Genomic DNA, 23,688 nt, shown 5'->3' with positions numbered 1-23,688 from the left:
CGGCCCCAGCCCGGTACATGGGTGGCACACACTCCCCCACTCGCTCGCAGCCTGGAAATCCCCGAATCAGCTATTTCTGCAGCCCAGGGGCCGTGACTAGCGAGCTGCTGTTCTAAAGAGAGGCTCCAGCCCAGCCAGAAGCGGCGGGTGTCGCAGTATTGCAGTGGCCCGGCTCTGGGGTGATGTTGTCAGGGGGCTGGGCCAGGGAGAGGGGATTCGCTGCAGGTATGGGGAATTCCCAGGGTTCCTCACACGCTGTGGAGATAAGAAGCCCTGGAAAGCTCTGAGGGACGCCCTCCCCAACACATACACGTATGGGAATTTTTTTTCGGGGGAGGGGCGTGACGGGAGAATCACCTCCTGAGTCAAACTTGATTCTTGAGTCTGGATCTGAAGTACAGGAGCAAACGGGAGGAAGCTGAGGGGGAGGAGAAGCCGTGGGGAAGAGGGCAGGGGTGGGGTGGGGTGGGGTGGGGCTGGGAAGGGTCAGGGATGGGTGATGGCACCACGCCAGCACAAACTGGACGGGGCTGAGCTGGAGCCCTGAGGGCGGAGGCACGAGGGTGAGGCCCAGGCAAAGGAGCCCGACCCGGTTCGCAGCCCTCCCCGCCCCTTCCTGCCCTGAGAGTAGGGGCAACTCCTGGTCCTCTCGTTGCTCTGGGAGGCTTGAGGCCTGGCGTTCCCCAAGAGGGAGAAAGCGGAGTTGTGGCAAGCGGGGAGTCTCTGGGTTCCTCTGGCCTGAGCCCTTTCGGTGGGTTCCTACCTGGGGGCCAGGCCCAGGTCCAGGGCAGCGCACACTTCCCCCTCGCTCCCCAGGGGCCCCTCCAGCCGCTTCCTCCCCTTCCCGAGAGACCGGAGGAGAGCCCCGGGTGCCCGTCCCTACTTAACCCTCCCGTCCGAGCTCTCCGGGTAGGCACCCCCACCGCCCCTTCTCCTCTGCTCTCTGCCTTTTGTCTCCATCACTCCCCTTCTCCCTCCCTTTTCTTTCCGTTCCCGACTCAGGAAAACCTTCATCCGTATCCCCTGAAGCAAATCGGCTCCCTCCTACCCGCTAGTCTGTTCCCGACCGCGCAGCGATACCCCTCCCCGCGCCCCTCCCCCATCCAGTCCCCGCTCCGGAGAGGCTCGTAAAGCTCGTGGGTGGCGCGGGTGGGGTGGGGAGTGTCGCAGGAGGGCACGGGGCGGGAGGGGACTCCTCCGCATTGCCCCGCGGGGCTTGGGGACCCGAGGCCAGCCCCACCCACCGCAAACTTCTTTAGGGGCGCGCCGGGTCGAACCCCTTTCCCGCACGCCGTGTCTCCCTCACACACACCTCCCCTTCCCTGTCGCTCCTCCCTCCCCGCCCACCGGCGGTCCGGACCCGAGCAGGGGGGCGCGGGGCGTGCGGGGGCGGCCTCCCCTGAGCGGGGATTGCTGGGGCGGGGGCCCTGCACCGCGGTTTGCGGGGATCGCCCTCGGAGGGGCCGGCACGCGCTGTGTGCAGGCGGATGTGAGGAGCATCTCAATTGGCGGGCGGGGGGAGCGGGATCGGGCTGTTACTACTGCAGAGAGAGAGAGAGCGCCGGCGAGCCGGCGAGCCGGGAGCCGGCGGGCGGGAGGAGAGCCGCAGCGGCCCGGCCCGCCGCGAAGTGGAAAGAGGGGACCGCGACTTCGAGACCCCGGCCGTCCCCGTACTCTGGCCTCTGGGCGAGCTCACGCCGCACCGCGCACGGACGTCCCCGGTAAGAGCCGCCCCGGGCGGGGACACCCTGCGAGGGCAACGCGTGGTCCCGAGCGCAGCAGCGCGCCAACCATGCGCGGCCACCCGGAGGGCCTGGGGCGCGGGGCGGATGGATGCAGGGTCGCCAATCTGGGACGCTCCGACTTTTTCTGGGCTCGGCGCTCGCAGCCGGATAAACTAAGTGCGGGACGGAGCCCGCGGTGGGAGCAGTGGGCTTCGGAAATCCACTTGCTTCTGGACCACCGTTGGCGTCCCAGGGGAAGCGTCCTGAATTATGCCGGGAACCCCTCGCCATTGCCCTGCTTCTCCTCGCGGGTAGCGCGGGACGCGCGCGGGGAGAAGGCGAGAGAGGCCGCGGCGCATCTGCGCGGGCACCCGGGGCTAGCGGGGCACGGCAGGAGGCGGTGCGGGGGAGGCTGATGGAGTAGGTGTACTGTGAAAAGTGGGTGCGGGGCACGTGGGGCCCCCCGCCGCCCCCGCCGCAGTGAGGCTGAGCCAAAGGGCCCCGCGCGCGGAGCTCGGGAGCCCCCTGGCGCAGAGCGGGACGCGCTGTGGACACTGGCGGTGCGCGGAGCTCTATTCCCTTCCGCGCCCCCCGCGCTGCCGCAGCGGTCTGGGGCTGGAATGGACCGCGGCATCTTCGCCCCTTCCTCTCCTCGAAACTTTTTCATACTCCCAACAAGCGCCGCGGCTCCGTTTGTTGGAGGAAGCCCGGTCCTAAGGATTCTGGCAATCGGCAGAGCTTGGAGAGACGGGTGGGGGTTGGGGAAGGGGCAACAGCGCAGGAGGAGGGCATGCTCTATTCAGTTTGCTGTGTGACCTTGGACAAGTTGTTGTACCTCTCTGAACTTCACGAAGATGGAGACACTTGGTGCTCCAGTCAGGAATGGGGACCAGGTGGGGAACAGGGTGGTCAGGGGAACCAGCCTCCGGGATGCCTGTCCTTTGCTTTGGAGCCTAGGAACTCACGCCCTTGATCCAAGGCCTCTCTGCGGGGAGCTCCGCGCTCACTTCCTGGGGAGGAGATGGCAGTGTGGAACTGTGTACCCAGCGTTCCAGGGGAAGTCAGGAAGCTTCCATTCTGACCCAGCCTGTGACCTTGGACAACTTACTTAGTCCTCTGAACCTCAGTCTGGTAATCTGCAGAATGGGGTTTTGGAGCTTCTGGATCTGAAGTCTCCTGGTTCTGACACCTGTGCAGGCCCCAGCATGCAGGGGAGGCCAATGGAAGGATTGGAGGATTGGATGAGGTGCCCCCCCCCCCCCCCCCCGCAGGAGCTGCCTTCCTGCTGTGACCTACCCTCTGGGGAAGCTGTGGGTCCCCGCCCCCTAAGAAAGTCAGCAGGGCCTTGAGACCCTCTGCCTGCTCATCCATCATTTCTTCCCACTCAAGAATTTCCAGTCCGGCTGTGAGATTATCCGGCTTCCTAGCACCACACGTCCTTGTAGGGTGCAGAGCTTCCCCGGGAAGAGATTCCCAGGGACAGATAGGAGCCCCCTGGGCAAAAGGGGGGATGTCAAGGATCCCCCCAAGGTCATGCTGTCTGGCCCCTGGCTCTGGACAAGGCTGCATCCACCTCAGACAAGGGTGATCTGAAGGAATTATGTTTAGAAAGATCCTGTCTCTGATTAGAGAGATCTCCACTATCGTAGCCCCCAGCACTCCACTGGGCAGCCTCGAAGCCTCCACCATAGGAAAACCTCGTCTCACTTCTTCTCGGGTGAACTCTGGTTTTGTCTGCAGGTGGGGTGGGACCTTAGCTTCTCCCTGGGCCTCAGGGTGTCGTAGGGGCGAGTCCTGGCTTAAGACAGGAGGCAAGAGTTTCATTCTAGGCCCTGCCTCCAATTTGGGTGACCTTGTGTGACCTTGGGCAAGCCCTTTCCTTGCTCTCCTCACCTGTCCATGGAGAGGGTTGAACTGAATCACTTCCCCCCGGCCCTTCCCACCTTGTGGTTCTGTGGCTGGAGTTCCGGACTGGTGTCTGAGTAGCCAGCCAGGGGGCTTGGCTGGGTGATGGGGGCAGGTGGTGCTCCCCAGCCTCGGCCTCACACACGCTTCGCTTCTGTCCCCAGTACTTCTGTCTCCAGCACAGAGACCACCAGAGCCTCAACTCCCTATATGGAGGGACCCCTTTCAAGGCCTTGCACGCCAAGGAGTGAATCCCCGGGAGACCCTGGGATCTACTGGTTGTTAGCTGAGTGACCTTGAGCGAATACAGGATTTTACATCTTTGGGTTTCAGTTACTCGAAAATAGTGGTGGTATTTTAGGATTGTTGTGAGGATTAAACAAGAAATGCTCAAAAAATGCTTCATCCAGTGCTGAGCCCTCTGTGTCCTCAGTGAGTGGTAGCTGCTAGCCCTGGTACCCAGAAAGCTTGCAGGAGCCGGTGTGCCTCCCTGCGGAGGGGGCCCTGGAATCTCCTCTGGGCTTCCAGAGCTTCCCTATGGGATGGCTGTCTCTCTCCCTCCGTCTTTCCCTCCCCCTCTCCCCCTCCCTCTTTCCCCTTCTCCCTCCCTCTGTCCCCCTCTCCCCACTCGGCTCTCATCATTAACATCATTCTGCAGCAGAAACTTCATGTGAAAGAAAAAAAACTGCTTGACTTTCCTATAACCTCATACCTGTTTGCCTCTAGCTCTCCCTTCCCCACTTTCTGCCACACCTCTGGTCCCTTCTGTGGTGAGGACACATGAGGGTTTGATTCCACTTCCTGAACTTTCCAGGAACGAGCCCCCCCCCCCCCAAGCCCAGGGAGGGCTGAGACTGGATCCTGGGGGGCAAGGAGCCAGAGGCATGTCTGGGCTGGGTGGAAGGGCTGGTAAAGGCCCTGACTCAGCCCTGGGGGAACTCTCAGGATCCCAGACCACAGAGCCAGACCGGATGGGGTGCGCTGGTGGGCTGGGAGGAGGGGTGGCAGGGCCAGCTCTTGGGGTGACTTTAGGCAAGTCCCATCCACAGGCCTCTGAGTCTTCATTTCCAAAGTGAAAGGTTGCTTGAGATGAATCCAAGGTCCTGCCAACCCTTTGGGTTCAGGGCCCGGTTGGCACTGCCTTCACTGAGGCTCAGTGGGGTGGGCATCATCTGAGCATCAAGACTCCCTGCCCCTTGGTCACAATTCAAGGACATTTGTGGGCATCATCTGAGCATCAAGACTCCCTGCCCCTTGGTCACAGTTCAAGGACAGCCTGGGGAGAGGGCATGCCGTCTTTCTCTTAGTAAGAATGCTGAGGGTTAAGAGCAAAGGCTTTGCATGTAGACAGACCTGGGTTCTCATCTTGGCTCTCTCTTCTTATGAGTTGTGTGAAGTTGGGCAAATTATGTAAGCTCTCTGAGCCTCAGCTATCTCATCTGTGAATTGGGGAGAAAATTACCTGTCGCCTAGGGTTCTTATGAAGATTACATGAGAATAACTTCTATAAAATTCCTCCCAGGACCATGAGTATGGGCATTTCTAAGTGGGGACTGGGTGCTGCATAAGCACTGAGTTTTTGAGGCTCTGTGTTGTCACTGAGGGGGGCTTGGGTTAAAGGAAGGGTGGGGACAGAGCCCACAGTGGTGCAGTTGTCACCAGGCACAGGCTTCTGAGACCAGTTCCCTCCGTGCCCTAGCTTGGGCTTCAGGAGTCTGCACTCACCCCATGGAGGGGTGAGCTCAGCCACAGGGGGCTGCAGGCAGAGTGTAAGACTGTCAGAGAGAGCATGGAGGTTAACAAAACGCGCGCCCTGTGCCGGTGCTCAGGGAGTACAAGCTGGAGGCGCCACAGCCTTCCACTCAAGGTTAGTCGCGAGGAAAGGGCTGTAAAATGAGGTCTTGGGGAAAAGGCATCTCTGCTCCTGGGGATGGGTTAGGTGAATGGAATCACAGCACGAGGCACTGGAAGAGGCCGTGCGGTTCATCTCATCCAGTCTGACTTTGATTATGGGCAAACTGAGACTCAGGGAGGGGGAGCCCCTTGCCCAGGACTACATGACCCGTTGGTGCCAGGGGCGGCACTGAGTCTGCATCTGGGGGCCCTCATGCAGTGCTCTTTGCACTCTTCCCAGTAAGCACAAAGCAGGTATTTTCCAGATCTTCTAAAATCAGAGAGCACAAGGCATTATGCCTGATGGCCATGGAGAGGACAGGAGTCATGGGTGGGAAATCACCTCTAACCCAATCCTGAGAGCATCTAGTCTGACATTCCCATTTTTCAGATGAGAACACTGAGGTCCCAGAAAAATGACAAGACTAGCAAAAGGTTGCCCCGTGTCTGAGACTGTAATTCCCGGGCCAGAGCTCTGGTCGTTTGCCAGCTGTCGTAGGCTGCCTTCCCTGGGTCAGACACGCTTCGTGGCTTTAGGACAGCCAGAACGTGAGAAAATAAAACCCAGTGTGCTTGAGAGAGGGACAGAGGACAGAAAGACAAAGCAGAAGAAAGAAAGACAGAAATATTACTCCCATGACCATGATATTCCTTCCAGGCTTGCTTTCCTGATGCGTCTCTGGGGCCCCCCCCCCGCTTGGAGCTCTTCTGCTGACAGCCTGCCTTGCCCTCGCCGAGGAAGGAGACAATAGCCAGCCCCGCTGGTCTCAGTTCCACTGGCAACGCTGAGTGAAAGAAAGTCAATATTTGCCCAGTGGCAAAGGACGGGAAATAAGTCTGACTTGGGATTGAGGTTTGTGGGGGAGGAGAGGGATTCTGAAAAGGAAGGTTGCAGAGTGTAGGGCCTCCCGTGTGAGTACTTGACTTCTAAAGGAGCCTTTGGGTTTACCGCATTAAATAACCCTTTGCCTCTCGGACAGCATCTGCCTGCTCCATCCTCCTGGGAGCCCTGATCCCTAATAAATTTCCCTTATTGTTTGGAGCCGACGCCTCCCCCAGCTTCCAGCTCCCTGGAGAAATGGGACTTTTAAAGCTTTTGCAGAAAGGCCTTGGAGCAGATGCCCATTGAGTGAAGCTCAGGCAGAGCCATACAGAAGCTGCTTCCCTATCTAGGCCCCTGAGCCCAGGGAAAGATGTGGTAAAAGTCCTTGGCAGGTCAAGAGAAGCTGTGAATGATTTTTTTCTCCCCCTGCCATTGTTTTGTTATCTTTCCTTTTTTCTTTTTCTTTTTTTTTCCTCTGCATCCCACTTACTTGTTCTCTGGGTCCTGAATTTGGATAGCGGCTGGGGGGGAGGAGGATCGAAGCCCCCAGCCTTTTCTTACTGAAATGAAATTCTTGACCCCACGGCAGCTGCCGGCTGGTTTAGTGGCTTCTGTGATGGCTGTGTTGCTCGTGGAGTTGCATCTTAGCAATGTCACAAGGGTACCTTTGGAATCAGAAGCATTTCTTGTATGAGGCAGTGGGCCTGGTTGAACTGCAGCAGGAAGGACTCAGGTGAGGTACGAGGAAGGACTTCCTATGGTGGGCTCACTGGCTCTCTGTGCGACTGCTAGGGGAGAACCGTGGGGGTGGATCTGAGCTCATTTGGCAATGAGCTAGCTTTCTTACCTGCCCCCGGAAGAGGCCGCAGTGACCTTCCTGGAGGTCAGCCGTGCCCCCTAAAGCTAACCCTGGTGCTGTAGCTCCAAAACTAACCAGCAGGACCGATGGGCCCTGGAGACCATGCAGCCAGAGTGACCTCCCGCCATCGGGGCCCACTGTGCTGCTGCTGCGGGCTTAGGGCTGAGGGGCTGAGCTGGGGGGAGAAGGAGGGCCCTGGGTCTCCCCGCCCAGCCTCTCAGGGCCCTGGTGGCAGGAGAGTCTCTCAGAGCTGCTGCTCACAGTGGGGCAGGCCAAGGCTGCCAGCTCGGGGCCTGTCTTTAGCCTGCTCCCTGCTGCTTGGCCAGGGCTGGGCCTTGGGAGCGGCCAGCTGCTCAGGGACAGATAGCAGCCTGTCCCCAGGCTTCCCAGCACATGGCCTCTGGGCGGGAGCAAAGCTCCGCTTCCCCACATCTCTATCTTGAGCAGACTCCCTGGGCCTCCTGGGGACATTTGCTCCCCGTTTTGGTGGGATTTGGAGCATAAAGATCCTTCTGGGTCCTTGGTACTATGGGACGGTGACTGAGTTCTCGGACACCAGGGCACTAGCTTGCCCCAACTCCTTTGGGATTTTGTGGTTTAAACACTTGGGAATGTCAGTTTCTTCACCTTTAACATGGAAATAAATCAGCTGGTATGCCGGAGGGTTGACATGAGAAGTTCAGGAAGAGCAAGTACCTGGCGTTCTGTGCTAGCACAGCTGTTGTTGTGGGGCTTCTTAAAACCGAAAAGGGACATTTTGCAGAAAAAGAAACGTGACACTGGAGCTAGGAGTGGGGTGAGGCAGGGATGTGACCGTATTTGATTAGAAGGATCTAGAAGCCAATGATTTCACTGCTGAGTTACTGCACATGGTCCCACACATGCTGTGTCTTCCCTTCGTTGGACTTCATTAGTCCCCATTTAAAAATGTGGAGAAGGATGACTCTCTCTCACCTCCTCCAGGGTGCCTGTGCATCCAGTGAGGTGGGTGATGGTCTGGAAAAACCAGTGGGCCTGGAGGATGTACACCCTGGCGTCCTCCTGTCTGAGCCTCTGTGACACAGGCAGGCTTCCTGGCTGAGGCTCTGGCCCGTTGAAATTTCTACAAATGGCACCAAACCCAGTGGGCTGCTCTCCCAGTGAGACCGCTCAGACTCTGGGTGATTCTGGGGGAATCTGGCCTCTCTCTAGGTCTGCTCTTCTTCATTTTGGCCAGGAAAAGGGATGATGGTTTTGTGTCTCTCCATGCTCCTTAGCAGTGGGACAGGAGTCCTTCTGGATATGGCCCACAGCTGTACAAACAGGGAGCAGGAGGCTTGACCATCTCTCCTTCAAGCTGGGACACCCTGGCCAGGAGCCACAGGCAGACTTGGGTCATGCCTTCCCTGGGATGGCCAAAACAGGCCATACTTCCTTCCTCCTACCCTCAGCCAGGCTATCTGCAGTGCAAGGAGGCAGAGGGGGCGCTGCCCGGAAGCAGGGCAGTGGCACAGGTCATATTCAGCACCTTTCCTGCCAAGTAAGTCAAGGACCCTGCTTGATCGCGCTTTTATCCCCTCCCTTATCCGTCTCCTTCCTGGGGTGGGAGATGGCGCCAAGCTGACCTGCTGACAGTATTGGGTTGATGATTAGGCCAAGGATCTCACACGAGGTCACCAGAGGTCTCTGCCGAAAACCACAGGGGTGACCAGGCTGCAGATACCCAAGCTGGCAACTGACAGCTGCCCACTGTCCCCATCCCTCACAGCTGGTCATCTGGGGTGAATGGCAGATCTGGAGAAGGGAGGACACTTTATTTCAGAGTTACTCAGGGCCTTGGAAATGTCTCCTCTGGAGCCCTCCTCAGAGCCTCTTTCTAAATATCATTTTACCCAGAGCCCCAGAGATGAGGTTGCTTTGCCAAGGTCACCTCCAAAGTCAGCCGTGAGCTCATGCTCAGAGTCCACTGTATTTCATCTGTTCCATTCCCCAGGCTTCCTAAAGAAGACGTTGGACATTGGCTAGAAATGGAGGGGCCCAGCCTGATGCCTGTCTCCTGTGACCTTGGCCTTGACCTCAGATTTCCCTGGACCTCATATCTCAGGAAGTTGGAAGGACTTAGATTAAATAGCAAGGAGAATTTGCAGAGTAGCTTTGTTAAGGGGAGAGAAAGGAAGATTTCCCCAAGACATTTGGGAGTCCAGGTTGGATTAGGTCTTAGGAGAAGCTTCGGGAAAGAGCCTTGGACTTAGAGTTCAATAACACCAAGTCCAAAGTCAGATCCTACACACTCTAGCCCTATTGGGCTAAGTGCTGGATCTCTCTGAACCTCATCACCCTCCCCCCTCTAAATGTGATTGGAAGCTCCTTCCTTTTACTGGGGGATATCGATTTTTTACTAAAAAGAAAAAAAAAGTTTTATTGAGATATACTTCATTCATTTAAAGTGCACAATTCAGTGGTTTTTAGTACCATCACAGAGTTGTGTGAACACCACCACGATCTAATCTCAGAATTTTTTTTTCAGCCCAGGTAGAAATCTGTACCCGTTAGCAGTCATTCCCTATTCCTTTCTTCAAGCCTAACCCATGGATGGTCTACGGCTTGTCTCTCCACATCTGTCTGTCCTGGATATTTTATAGAAACAGAATCATATGATACATGTTCTTTCAAGTCTGGCTTTGACTTAATGTTGTTTTCAAGGCGCCTCTGGGCTATAGCAGATGCCATTTCATTTCTTCTCATTGTTAAATCATGTTTCACTGTGTGGATAGACCACACTTAGTTTATCCTTTATCAGTTGATGGGCATTTGAGTTGAACTATTACGAGTGCTTTGCGCATTCATGTCCTTTTTTTTTCTTTTTTTTTTTTTTAAAGTAATCGCTATACTCTATGTGGGGTTTAAACTCGCAAGCCTGAGATGGAGTCTTGTGCTCTACCCACTGAGCCATCAGGGGGCTCTGCATGTCAAGACTTTTGAGAAAACACGTATCTTCACTTCTCTGGGGCACATTCCTGGGAGTGGAATTGCTGGGTCCAATGTACACTTATTTTGAAAGTTGACTTCTATCAGGTCCTGTTGTGAGTATTTTACATGGATTATCTCCTTTACTCTGTGAGGCAGGTGCCATTGTGCAAAATGAGGAGACCCAGGCCCAGATAACGTATTTGGGGGTGCTTAACTAACAAGGCCAGGACGAAACCCGAGCATATGACGATAGCGCCAGAGCATCTTGCTTCTTTATGTGAGGTTTAAATGAGAGTGTTAGCACCAGAGTGTTCCCAGCACACTGCCTGGCTTATAGTAGATGCTCAGTAAGTGTTTGTTGTATTCTGGGGAAGATGACCAGACACCCTGCATTTCTCTGTCTGACCTGCTGTGTGGCCTTCGGAACATCTTGTGTTCCTTTGAGCCTTAGTCCGGTTCCCTCCAGAATATAAAGCTTCCAGTGTGGAATTGAAGAGGCAGAGAGGACCTATATGACCCAGGGTCAGGGTGTGGCAAGTGCAGTGCAGTGGAAAGCATCCCAGATTCTAGCTCTGACTCTCTTACTGACGTGAAAGTAATTTCTGGGGCTCCTGGGTGGGCTCTCAGTCAGGCCGGCACCTGACTCTTGATTTCGGCTCAGGTCATGAACTCGTGCTTGTGGGATCGAGCCCCATGTCGGGTTCTGCGCTCAGTGTGGAGTCTGCTCCAGATTCTCTCTCCCTCTTCCTCTGACCCACCCCCCATGCTCTGTCTCTCTAAAGTAAATAAAAATAAAATCTTTTAAAAAAAAGAAAAAGCAACTTCCCTTCTCTGGGCCTTGGTTTCCCTTTGTTCCAGAAGGGGCTGTAATAATCCACCCTAAGGTGCGTTGCAGCTCTTCTGTCCTGTGTAAGCCCCATGCTGTCTCCTCAGTGGCCTGAGCCCCCTGGGAGCGAAGCCTGGAGTAGATGCCCAGGGTCTTGGGTCACCATGGGTGCTCGGCAATATTTCTCCCACCCGGTGTGTTAACAGGCCAGGTTGGGGCTGCGGGTGGTGGTAGGCGAGACCTCCCTCCCCCCCTAGTTGCCCCCTTCATCCTAGAGCCCTTGGACTGGGGACCTTCTCCTGTGATCTAACCCAGAGAAGAGCCATCCCACCTCCCCCCGACCTCTACCCCTCCTTCTCGGTTTCCCTTCTCTTGAGTCCTGCACTTCTGGAATTCTGCTGTCTAGAGTCAGTGTGATCCCCACACCAGCCAACTACCTAGCTGGCTTCTGGTGCTTGGCCCCACCTCCTGGTTTGGGACCACCTGTGGAAAAAAGCAGAGCACACAGCAGGTGCCCTGTGCGTGCTGGCTGAAGGAATCTGGTTCCCCTAGTTTCCCACCCTTTTTCAGTGAGAGCCGTATAACTGTTTTCCAAACCCGCCCAGCACCACCAAGCAAGGCAGCTGCAACAATTCTGCATCTTCTTCGAGCTATGGCAGCCTTTCCCAGGCCCTCCCTTTACTCCGCATTCTCTGCTTCCTGGAACCTGCCAGAGGTCCTACTGCATTTCAGCCATAGTGGGGCTAGTGCATGTAGCCCTACGTGGTAGGGATCCATGGTGTTTCTGTTTTATGAAAGAGGAGGCCAGTCCAGGAGAGGGGAGTGCCTTCTCCAAGGTGACCAGGCTGGTAGGTGGCAGCGGGAGAATTTGAGTGAAGGCTGTCTAATCCCACAGCCCGCACAGCAGACTGATCAGAAAGGTGGTATAAAGGATGTTTGAGGGGTGCTCAGACCCAGGGAAACCGAGTAGTGTCTGTGAGCAGGCAGGCTCTGCAGTCCTCCAAGGCAGGTGTGTGTCCCGCTGCCCTATCTCTGTCTACATCTGCACGGAGCTCAGTCATCCTCTGGGGCTCGTCTTCTCTTCGCTGAGCAGGTGCCGTGTCTCCAGCGGGGTCCTGCTCCAAGCTTACCCGGGAAGATCAGGTGAGATCTAAGCAAACTTTCCTTCCCCTGGGGATGGCTTCAGTCTCTCCAGGGGTTGCTGTTCCTTCCTCTGGGGTGCTGAGCTGGTTTCAGGCCCCAGTTCCCCTCCCCTCCCCTCCCCCCATGCCTGTGTGTCTCACTATTTTTAAGCTCCGTGGGCTTAATGAGCTGCCTGCCATGACACGTATTCAACATTCACCTTTTTCTCTAATGAACCTTGGAGAGCTGAGCGGGCTCCCTTCTCACTTGACAACCACCCCCAATCAGGAGGCCAGCGCTGGGCTGTGGCCTGTCTGGGTCCCAACTCCGCTCAAGGACACCCGCCCTCCCAGGTGCCCCCCAACTTGGCCTTGGGGATGGCCACACTGGATTCCAGGCGCCCCCCCTCCCTCCATGCTGTCTTTTGTCCTGTTTTTTCCCCCCCCATCCTGCCCCAAGCCCAGAAAAAGCAAAATTGAAACCACCAAATCAATAAATAGTATTTAGTGAGAGTTTATTGTGTATTTAAGAACAGTTGGTGAACTGGGAGCTTTTAAATCCAAAGACTGATAAGAAGCTCAGGGACCTGGCATCACAGGATGGCTTACCAAGTGAGAAGGAAGTTGTTTACCTTTTACCAAGAGTGCCTTATTACAATGGAGGTTTCCACTTGGCAGGGGATTGGTTAAAGGTGATTATCTTACATGTTTTTTTTAGGAAGGCAGCTTTTTTTTTTTTTTTTAAATGATCATTGGAGGCATTTACAAGAATAATCTAAGTAAAATTTCACTTATCAAATAAGCTAGATTTAGTTTTGCTGATATGGCCTAAATGGTCTTGTCTGCTCAGGGAATTCTCCAGTTTGGTCTCCGTTTTGTATTTAATTTCTATACCCCGAAGCCATCCCTGCACGAGTAGTGATGTTCTTTTTTTTTTTTTTAAAGATTTTATTTATTTATTTGACAGAGAGATCACAAGTAGGCAGAGAGGCAGGCAGAGAGAGAGAGAGGAGGAAGCAGGCTCCCCGCTGAGCAGAGAGCCCGATGCGGGACTCGATCCCAGGACCCTGAGATCATGACCTGAGCCGAAGGCAGCGGCTTAACCCACTGAGCCACCCAGGCGCCCCACGAGTAGTGATGTTCTGAAGAGAACTGTTGAGCTCCCCCACGTAATCGGTGGTGGCTTCTCTTGAGGACAAAGAGCCTGGGAGCGAATGAGGCCAGCAGGCGGTGGGATGAAGAGTCAGAGGTGTGGAGTCTCATGGGGTTGGAGAGGGAACTTTGAAGTTCATCTAGGCCAACTCTGTGTCCCGTCCCTGTCTATGGCCCTCCATGCCAGGGTATTCATTACCTCACGAAACCCCCATCCCATCAGGATTTTGCAAAGTGCTGACTGCAAAACTCCTCCCCCATTTTGAGCTTGAAGTTCATCTTCTTCCCCAGCCCTCACACTGCTGGAATTGAAGAGGGGAAGCAGAGGAATCCCTCAGCGCAGTGTGGGGGGCAGGGGCAGACTGGCCTCTGAGCCCAGGAGGTGTGCTATGGTCCTCACCTCGGAGGGGGCTACCAAGGAGAGCCAAGATGGCTGCCAGAGAAAACCGAAGTTCGATGCCTGAAGCCTTTCCTGCTTCAAGTGTGTGAGGAGCTTGAATTTGTGGCAGAAAATCAAAATGACTGAAACAGACCAGCTCCGTATATGGAAAAGGTGAAATGCAGCTTCCCGCTTACCAGCCATAGGGCTGCGGGGTCTGATGGGAGCCACGGCAGGAATGCCAGCTGAAGTTTTAACCCAGGCCCTTCTATAGGGAGATGGAAACCCCTGATGTTCACATCGTGCCTATTTTGGGAAACTTTGCAGGCCTGAGGGTTTTGCCGGCTTGGAAGAGCACTGAACTGAGAGCCAGGCTCTGCCCCATGAACCCTGTGACCTTGGGCCAGTCACTTCCACCCTCTGGCTCGGTTTCTTCTGCTTTAACCTGTGTTGCGTGTGGCCCTTCAGAACGGACATGGGCATCTTCGCCCTGCGGTTGCTGAATGCTGTCATGCTCAGTGTCCCTGGTTGCATGGAGGGGACAATCACCCGCCTGATGCCTTTTCCGGTCTCCTTTAGCCTATGGCGGAAAGGCTGGAAACATGTGTGCCTTTTGCCCCTGACTACGGCCTGGATCATTCCCAGTGCGCTTGGCAATGGTGGGTGTAGAGCAGTACTTCAGCTCCCGGAGAGAACGCCAAGAGGCCTCTGGTGTCCTGGCCCAAGGAGACTCTCCTGCCCCAGGTCAGGCTCTGGGGTGGATGTCCCAGAAGGTGGGGTTTCTCAAGCCCCGGCCGATGTCCTACTGCCCGTCAGATGTCGTTCCTGCACCTTCCGGGGCCATGGTGGCGAGTGGGCCCATCTCATCTTGTGGTTGTCAGACACCCACCCCTGCCACCTGCCAGATCTCTTACCTAGAACTGTCCAGCCCCTTCCAGGTCCACGTCTGTGTCCCTGGCTTGGGGCTCAGGAAGCCTCCCCTCGGGGGTGCTCCCTGGTTCTTTGTGCCTTTGCTCCGTGGTCTCTCGGCAGGAGCACCTGTGCATCCCAGAGGAAGCAGGCGCCCTGCTTGGTGCCCAGCGCCAGGGGCAGGGGCTGTGTTAAGTCTCCCCGGGTGGCCCTCTAGTCCGGCTCTCGTGGACCAAATGGAGCGTGTCAGTGCAGAGCTGGAGCACTGACCACGGGTCTGCCGGGAGAGCTTTCTGCTCTGCGTGTTCTTTGTTCTTTCTGATTGAGGTGGAACTTAGATTAATACACACAACTCACCGGAATGTTCTCCCGTACGAGTATCCCAAAAGCTGCCTGTGTCCCCGCCCACTGCTCTCTTTCCTCTGTTGCCGCCCAGCTGGTTCTCTTCTCGCTGGGTCTCCTTCCGTACTTGGCTATGCTTCATCTGCCTGGCATTTCCCTTCTTCCTGCGACTCCTCTCAATGTGGATGTTCCCGGGAGCCCGTCTCTGGTTTCCTTTTCCCTGGGGTGACTGTTCTCCCAACCCACCCCCCACCCCAACCTGTGCTAATGACTCCCAGACCTTGGTTCTCCCCATAGCGCCCATTCCTGAGTGCACACGAGCCTGCCAGGTACCTGCCAACATCACCGCCGCTCGGTGGCCCACTGGCATGGCTAGAGTGCCGCTGGGACGTCCTCCGGGCACCAGCACCACTAGCTCCGTTGCCTCCGGGCTCTGTCACTGCAGAATGGAGGTGCTGGCCGGAGGCTTAACCTGGGCCACCGTAAGTGCTCAGGAGAGGTTCACCTGCTGGTTCCCCCCCTTCAGGAACAGGACAGCTTCAAAACCTCCAAGGCAGGAACTCTCCTGGTTCTCATCTCACAGTTGGAGAAGCAAGACCCAGAGAAGCTAAGCTACCCGCCCAAGTTCGCAGGGCTGCAAGTGGCAAAGCTGAGACCTGAAGCCAGGTCGTCTGACCCCAAGGTCGGGTGCTAACGTGCACCACGTCGCTGCCCACCGCCCCCCTCCAACCTGGCCCCAGGGGATCCGTTCCCTTAATGGTCCTGCTCCCAGGTTGGGATCCACATAGAATCCGAGCTGGACTTTCCAACTTGGAATTTTCCTGCATCTCTTCCCTCCTCCAGCCCGCTGGCATTTTGAGGACATGGTTTGCCCCTGTGGGCCCCTATTCCCCATGTCTCTTCTCACTCCCAGGTCGGGCCAGAGAAAGTCGGCTTCTTCGGGGACTATAATTGTGCCCCCAGGATTTACGTGACCCACTTTAGTTTTTGGAGACCTTGAGCTGTCAGAGGTGTTGGCAGTAATGGGCATCTTTATCCGAAAAGTGAAGGGCATGTCTTTTTCCCCAGGGCCTGTCCAGCATCTGGGGGGATTTGGGGAGAGCAGACAGCATCCCCCTCAGCTAACCCCCCCCCCGCCTAGGTGCTGAGAGCGCCCTGGGCTCCCCTGACTTCGGACTGCCCCCGGCTTCCTGATCGGCCGCCAGTAAAATACTCTGATCTCAGTATTTCAGAGTATGAAGTGCTCTGCCCCTGAGGGCAGCTCTTCCCGTCCTATGGGGCAGGGGAAATTGGGCGCGATGCGAGTATACCCCGCTCGGCCTCAGTCTCCTCATCTGTAAAATGGGAATATTGTACCTATCTGACATGGCTGAGCATGAATGAAATTCAATGTGGCAGGCAGTAGAAACTCGAGGAAGGGAAGCTTTCCTTCCTTTCCCCTGACATACACCCCCACCTGCGGGCCCAGGGCCTTTGTGATCTCTTCCCCCGACACTTGGTCCCACGAGCTGGGGCTGACTGTTAGGAGGGAACAGAGCCCTGGGTTGGGTGCCAGGAAATCAGGGTTCCAGTTCACAGTGAGGTTTTGGGTATGTTGATCTCTGAGCCTCAGAGGTCTCCTGTCACTGGGGAGAATCCCATCTGCTCCACCTCTGAGAAAACCTGAGTGTGTCGTCTTGCCCCGAGCTGCTTGAGGATGGGGCTGAGTTTTCTTCATTCATATTCTCAAAACTTGGCCCTGACATGACCTTCAAGGTTGGATGAGGCGGGCAACCTCTGCCTGGTCCCTCATTAAGGAGGGAAGGAATTTTCACGCCCTTCCTCTGCTTGTGTCTCTCTTGAGGTCTGGACCGCATGGTACTGCCTTTCCTGAGGGAGGAGCCTGAGGGAACAGCCTGCTGGAGGCTGTCTGTGTCTGTCTCCCTGCTGAGCCGTCCAGGGAAGCAGGCCTGCCTCTCCTAGACCAAGGACGGCTCAGGCCCTAGGCTGCGGAGGTCTGGCCTTGACAGCATGCCTTAAGCCTTGGAGTCTCTCCCCTCCCGTCCGAAGCAGGGAGCCTGCTGGTGTGGCTGCCGGAGGGGAGGGTGCTGTGCCCTGTGACACCCCCCCTTCTCCGTTCCCTGCCTGTCAAGCCCAGCAGCCAGGCTGCTCCAGGGTGCAGGGCCGGTGCTGGCAGGAAATGCGGAGGCCAACAAGACACCTCCCACCTCACAGCCTCATGCAGGGACTGTGACACAGGAGTGGCGCAGTCTCCCTGAGGACAAGGCGGGGCTGGGGGGAGAGTCCCTGACTCTCAGCCAGGGCTGCTGACTCCTTTTGGGGACACTAGCCCTAACCTGGGGCCCATGGTCAGCTCGGACGCTGCCAGCCCCTCTGGGGAGTGGTGAGGAAGGGCAAGGCATGGGCACTCGGGCCACTCCGTGGCCGTGCCTCGTGGCTGATTTTGTCCTCATGGGGCCCTGCTGGGACAGGCACTTCGCCCGGTCTCTGCTGGGGCCTGAGCCCTGCTCCCAGAGGTGCCCCACTGCTAGGCTCCCGGTCCTACCCAGAGGTCAAGGTCTCCAAGCATCTCGGATGGTCACGAGATCACCCAGGGAGGTGCAGAGGCACTTTCCAAAGAGTGGAAGGAAGCGGGGAGACACCAGGTCCCCCCATGCCTCCGTCGGGTCCCGTACCTCAGGCCACCTGAGGAAACAGAGGAGCCCCTCGCCTGGGGACCAATGAGAGGTGACAGGATTGCTGCAGTGGGGCTGGGGGGTCTGTGGTCTCCCCCACCCCCAGGGCTCTGTGGTATTGCAAGGTGCCCCACGCTGGGGTCTGTCCCGCTTGCCATCCAAGTACAGGGTCTTCCCATGTTACCCCAAGTCCTGGACAAGGGTATGGTCTGGGACTCCCCAATTTTCTGTTCCTAGGGCTTCTCACACTCCTGTATGTGGCTGCGTGACCCACACATTTACTCGCTTGATCATGTACGTGTTCCCAGTGCCGTGCACATGTGTTAGCACAGTGGCACATGATGTCACATACAGAGCCTCGCCGGTACCTCGGCCCTTCACTGTCCCAGTCCTTCAGTGGCTGCTGTCGCTTGGCTGGGCTGGGCCTGAGGGGTGCCAAGCCTCTCTTGTCTCCCAGCGGCTGCCAGCACACGCCACGGAGCCGCAGTTCTGCTCCGTCACTCAGCTAATGGGGCCTTCCACCATTCGCCCACCTCCTCCTCTCTGGGCTGTGAGCGTTGAGTGGGGCCTAGGAATCCGTGAACCTGAGCAGGGCTGGGGGGCCTCATCCATGCCCCCCCCCACGTGGAAATGGAGATGGGGCCGGCTGGCTGCAGCCTCCTGGCAGACAGTGGGGGCACCACCGGGCTCCCTATCAGCCAGGCCGCCGGGGGGGAGGCTCCTGGGGTCTCTCACTTCCTCCTCAGAGCCACCTAGGGCCCCTGTCACCTTGCTACGGCTTCCTGCTCCTGCCTGCTCCTTCTTTCCCCAACCACCCACACTACCCTCCCCACACACGCATCACACACTCACGTTCACACGCTCGCCCCCTCCGACACGCTCATAAACTCATCCCACACACCGGCCCGCACCGCCACACGCACACACTCAAACTCAAAGACCTTTGCTTGCAGCCCAGCCTCTAACCCCCGGTCCCTTAGCGGGGCAGCGCTGAGCGGAGCTGGTGTGTTCAAAGCTCAGTAACGTTTAGTCAGGAAGAAGATGCATCAATTTTTAACGGTTTTTAGCTCAAAATGAAGATGTGCATTTGGCGTGCAGGGTAACGGGGCCATGCTGGGAAGTGCAGGGCCACTCACGTGGCAGAGCAGGGAGCCCATGGACTGGTGTCAGGTAATCACTACTAAGCCATCGGGTTCCTCTTCTGAAACCAGTGCTTCCCCATGTGCTACAGGAAGCGGCTGTCCTGGGTACCCTTGACAAGGGCACAGCCCCCTCCCTGCCCCGTACACTGAGGCTCCGTGACCTTTGGGGGTCAGCCCCCTGCACCCCCACTGCACCAGGCAGCCTGGGAGGCATGCGTCCCCAAGCTGCCATGTATCCCCACTTGGTCAGGGTCCCCCAGCCTTCCTAGCCCGTTCCCAAGCATCCTGATACCCAGCCCTTGGAAACCCTTTCCTCCGCCCCAGGAGAGCTGCCTGTGGGTCTGGGAGACATTGTCAGGTGCCAGGCAGCAGGGCTCTGGACCAAGACCCAGGATTCTGAGTCTTGGGAGAAGGGGGAGGGAAAGCAGCAGGTCCAGGGGTAGAGGGACCCTTTAAACTGGTGGCACGGGAGCCCCCATCGGCTGCTCTGCACAGGCCAGCGGCTGGCGGGCAGCCTGGGGAGGTGACTCAGCAGCTTCTCAGAGCCTTCTTGCTCTGAGGGAGTCAGGGCCCTGGCCCCTCTCCCTACCGCCCAGGGGGGTGGGTGGGTGCTCCTCCCTCCTGGTTCCAGCTGTGGTCCTGGCTGGGGTGGCAGAGGGACGCAGGTCCCCGGGGCCTGGCCGGACTAGGGCATCCCTGACCCCCCCCTCCACAGTCCCTCTGCACCCTGCTTTCCTGTGGGCTGCTGGGGGTGGAGAAGGGGCGACAAAGAGCGGGGAGTCGAGGACATGACTGCTCCTGCCGCTCTGTGCTCTGCCTTGCTGCTTGTGTGAGGTGAGAACTCACATCCCTTGGGGGGCGGTTTCCTCACTTTTCAGACAAGGGGTTGGACTGCGTTGTCTGCTGGGTTTCCTTAGTTCTGTGATGAAGAGTAGCCGCGCCTCAAGTCTAGGTCCGGGGACAGACGCCCTGCGCCAGGTGTGCGGCCTTCCCCTTCGGCACCATCGGGCAGCCGAGCGGGGATGGTTAATTTAGCAAGGTGCCAGGGAAGGCTCCGGGGGGACTCAGTCCCGCTCATCACCCCCATCTGCCCTGGGCCTCTCCTCAGGTGGCCTAGGATTTGCTGACCTCAGCCTAGATGCAAAAGAAGGGAAAGGAGTGTGGAGTGTTGCAGCAGGAGGGATTGAAGTTAGACCCTGGGAAGGACTTTCTCGCTCCCTGGGACCTTGTGGTGGGTCCACAGCAGGCTCTGCTTCTATAGAGAAGCCATGGCGGGGCACCTGGGTGGCTCAGTGGGTTAAGCCTCTGCCTTCAGCTCAGGTCATGATCTCAGGGTCCTGGGATCGAGCCCCATGTTGGGTTCTCTGCTCAGCGGGGAGCCTGCTTCCTCCTCTCTCCCTGCCAGCCTGCCTCTCTGCCTACTTGTGATCTCTCTCACCTCTGTCAAATAAATAAATAAAATCTTAAAAAAAAAAAAAAAAAGAGAGAAGCCATGGCGACCTTGCTGCCAAGTTGCGGGACGTGTGGCCTGTCCCAAGCCTCGCTACACAAGGAACTCGCAGAGATGGCTCATGGGTTTCCAAAATGAGCTAAAAAAGTAATTCGTTGAAACTTTATCTTCTGATTCCCTGGACCAAATGAGGGATTGGAGCATTGGTTCAAAAAAATAAGAAAGTAACTTATCCTGAAGTATTGATCTTTTTAGCCTGCCCGGCTTTGGTGAGAGGCAGCTTGCTGGTTGTGCGTTGCTGGTTGTGCGTTTCCATCTCGTTATGATGGTTTCTGCAAGTACAACCTGAGGAGACATTAAATACGTTGTATCCAGTTAGCGCCCCATGATCTGGACCTGAGTGTGGTAATCCACAGGGGTACAGAGTCCCCAGATCATTCTGAAGAGGTTTGAAGTGGCAGTTGGTGAGTGTGTGTGTGCGTGCGTGAACATGCACGCTCCTGTGCTTTGGGTGTGAGGTGGGGATCAAATGTACTCAGCTTTGATGTGGGGTCAGAGTCTGATTTTGAAGGGAGTCTCATCAGGGAGGACACCGTGGGGGTCCAGGGGGCCTGTTGGAGAAGCGTGTGGGGCCCTAGAGCTGCTGATGCTTTCTAGGGCAGAGGAGAAGCAGGGGCAGGGAGCAGGGTGGGTTCTGGGTAGGGGAGGCAGGGGAGGTCTCGGTGACCCCCAAGCTGGGTGATTCCTGGGTCAGCTACACAAGCCCCCTCCTTTGTGCCCGTCTTTTGCAAGGCTGGGGACTGGGCTCTTGGTTCTGGAAGCCTCCCCGGGGCTGGGGAGGGGATAGGCAGATTTACCTGTGTGCTTCAAAACCCAGGCACCATAGCAGGGTGCACAGCGATCTATCTGCCAACTACTCCTTCCCAACTCCCCTCCCCTGAAGCAGTGACAACACATGTCACCAACTCCCTCTGCATCTTTCCAGAAGCAGTCTCTGAATATATAAGCCCATATCTACATGTCTCCCCCCCCACACACCACCGATATTATGCTTATCCTCGTGCATATTCATTCTTTGATTAACATTCTCTTGAGGTCGCTCCATATCTGCACCCACAGATTGAAGCCCTGGGGCAGATTAACCTCCCTCTTGAATCTGGTGACCATGAGCTGAGCAAAGACCCTAAAAGCAGAGCACTGGGGAACTTCTGTGGGTGTGGAGGGGGTGCGAGGCTGGCTCAAGCCACCTTCTGCCTCTTGTCTGACCCCCTTCCATCCTGTCGGACAGGTTGTGGTCAAGGGCATCTTAGATAACAGGGATCGCAGCTAAGCTCGGAGAGCCTCTGGCTCATGAGGGGGATCACCTCCAGGGGCCTGTTGTTTCTGCTTGCTGGGAAGGCTCTCTGGAGAAGGGGGTAGCCCTCCTTGTTTTGCTGTACCCCAGGGCTCTCTGTTCATATGCCCTGCTTAGCCCCCACGGGCTATCCTGTTTCCTCCCCTGCTCCAGGGCACTTCCTCAGGTAGATGGGTAAGATAAGGAATAAGTCAATCAGGTTGTCACTGGCTCCCCTACACTGCCCCCATACCCCGCCGCCCCCCAGCACCAGTGTCTGCTCATCCTGCAGAGGGGCCCAGAGGCAGCAAGCTAGTGCTCAGAGATCCCAACGTGGTTCTGAGTGTGCAAGGACTCTTAGAACACCTGTACCACCTCACCTGGCCCTGCCCACCCAAGCCTGCCTCCTCTCTGCTTTTCTCCGGGAGAGTGCAGGGGTGGTGGAGGAGGGGAAGCTGGGGACGAAGTATGTGCAGGTGGAGAGGGCTCACTGAGTGGTGACTGCAGCCCAGAGGCCCAACTGACTACCCCTGAGGAAGGAAGCCGAGGCCAGAGTGCTGAGGACTCAGACCATCACAGGAGCCAAGTGGCCATCCTGGACAGACAGACAGACGGATGGCAACCAGTGGGCTGGGGGTAGAAGTGAATACCTGCGGGGGTTCTCCATCCACCCAGCTACCTAGCTCATCTCCACCCCTGCTCCTGGGGCTTCTTTTCCCACTGTTGGAGACTCCCCTGTCCTGAGCTTCCGCTGCGCCCCTTCCCCCGATGCCACCCCGGGGTGGGGGGGGATAGGAGTGGTAGAGCAGGAGGAGCCTCAGGCAGACTTGGGCTCCAGTCATGATGCTGACTGTGGGGCAGGCACTTAGCTGAGCGGAATTTGCCGTATCTCTGATGGCCGAGCCCTCCCAGGCGGATTCATGGAGAACAAGACTGGAGACCTGACTACTTAGTCCTTCCTGCCTGCCTTTCCTCCAGCAGCCTGCAGAGGGCGCTGTCGCAGAGCCTTCAAGGCTTATTTGACTTCAGGCACTGGTCTTGAACTTGAACTTCCCCTGACAAGCCTCTCTGAAGTCTTAGAACCTCAGTTACCACAGTGTGGCCCCTGAGCTCCTGTGTCACGGTGACCCAGGGCGCTTGCGGCTGCTCAGGGGTTCCAGGGTCACACTTCCACCCCGCAGAGCCAGGCCTTGAGGGCGCGGGCGGTGTGGGTCTGCATAAGCTTCCCAGGGTCTCCCCAGGAATGAGACTCTCCCTCATCCCTTCCTCTCTGTCTGCTCCTGGCTGGGTCTCCTGGGGAGCCCCCTTGCCCCCCCATTGTCAGACCTTGACCCTGACCCTGCAGGCCCAGAGCGGGCGCCTCCACCCAGCCCTCAGCCCATCTCCCAGCTGTCCCGGTGTTGGTGTCACAGCACCCTACAGCCCTTCCTGCCTGATGGTGCCATTTCATGCTTTCCCGCTCTGGCAATTCTCACCAGACACAGGAGTTCACTCCGTCGTGGGAGCCCCCGGAGCCTCTAATCATTTATCATCCTCAACACTTGCAGCTGGCTGCCTTCCCCAGGACTGCAGCCTGAGCCACGGGGGAGGCCGCGGCAGCTATAAATCCCTGAGGATTGGACTTTTCCTCTTTTTCTGTGCTTGTCTCTGCCTCTGCTCAGACCCTGGAAGCCTAGAGTGGGGAAGAGCCCTGGAGATGAAGGAGGTGGCTCTGCTGGGAGGGAAGGAGCACTGGTTGGGGCTCCAGAAGATTCTGCTCCCAGCACTGCCAGCAGCATGGGCTGTGTGCCCTTGGACAAGTCACTTCACCTCTCTGGGCCTCTGTTTTCCACAGGACTGTTGGGAACTGGCGCGCAGTCTTCAACCCCTTGTTTCCTTAGCTTCTGGTGGAATAAGTAGGGAAGAAAACACTGACCCCCTAGGCTTACCCAAGAGGGAACATAAAACCTCGTAGTTTTTAGAAATGCATACGTGCTCTAGAAATGGTTGGTGATGTCACAAACATTCACAGCGGGGTGAGTTCTAGGAGGCACTTCGGACATGAAAGGCATGGGACTCATCCATTCCTGACAGATGGTTGGGAGAGCCTACTGTGTGCTAGTCAGACATCCCTGTATTCATAAATCTTCAAGTCTGGGGAGTGGAGACACAGATAAAATGATAAAATACAGCACATGTCTGTTGATGATAAGTGCTATAGAGGAAA

The 23,688-nt window shown here is 56.9% G+C and overlaps 1 protein-coding gene across 4 annotated transcripts in view; it reads left to right on the top strand.

The window, feature by feature from the left end:
• Positions 1 to 23,688, top strand: part of SYT2 (synaptotagmin 2) — a 105,275-nt gene that overhangs the window by 63,676 nt on the left and 17,911 nt on the right. The window contains exon 1 of one of the 4 annotated variants that reach the window (XM_082702026.1): positions 1,439 to 1,721. The exons of the other annotated variants lie outside the window; for them this stretch is intronic. The gene's annotated coding sequence lies outside the window, so the exon portion shown is untranslated. Of the gene's footprint in view, positions 1 to 1,438; positions 1,722 to 23,688 lie in introns of those variants that run through there. 4 annotated transcript variants of the gene reach the window in all.

This window comes from Mustela nivalis (assembly GCF_964662115.1).
Source record: "Mustela nivalis genome assembly, chromosome: 16".
In the NCBI taxonomy this organism is placed as follows: Eukaryota; Metazoa; Chordata; class Mammalia; order Carnivora; family Mustelidae; genus Mustela; species Mustela nivalis.
The sequence above is the reverse complement of the archived record's forward strand: the minus strand, read 5'-3'. Positions and strand labels throughout refer to the sequence as shown.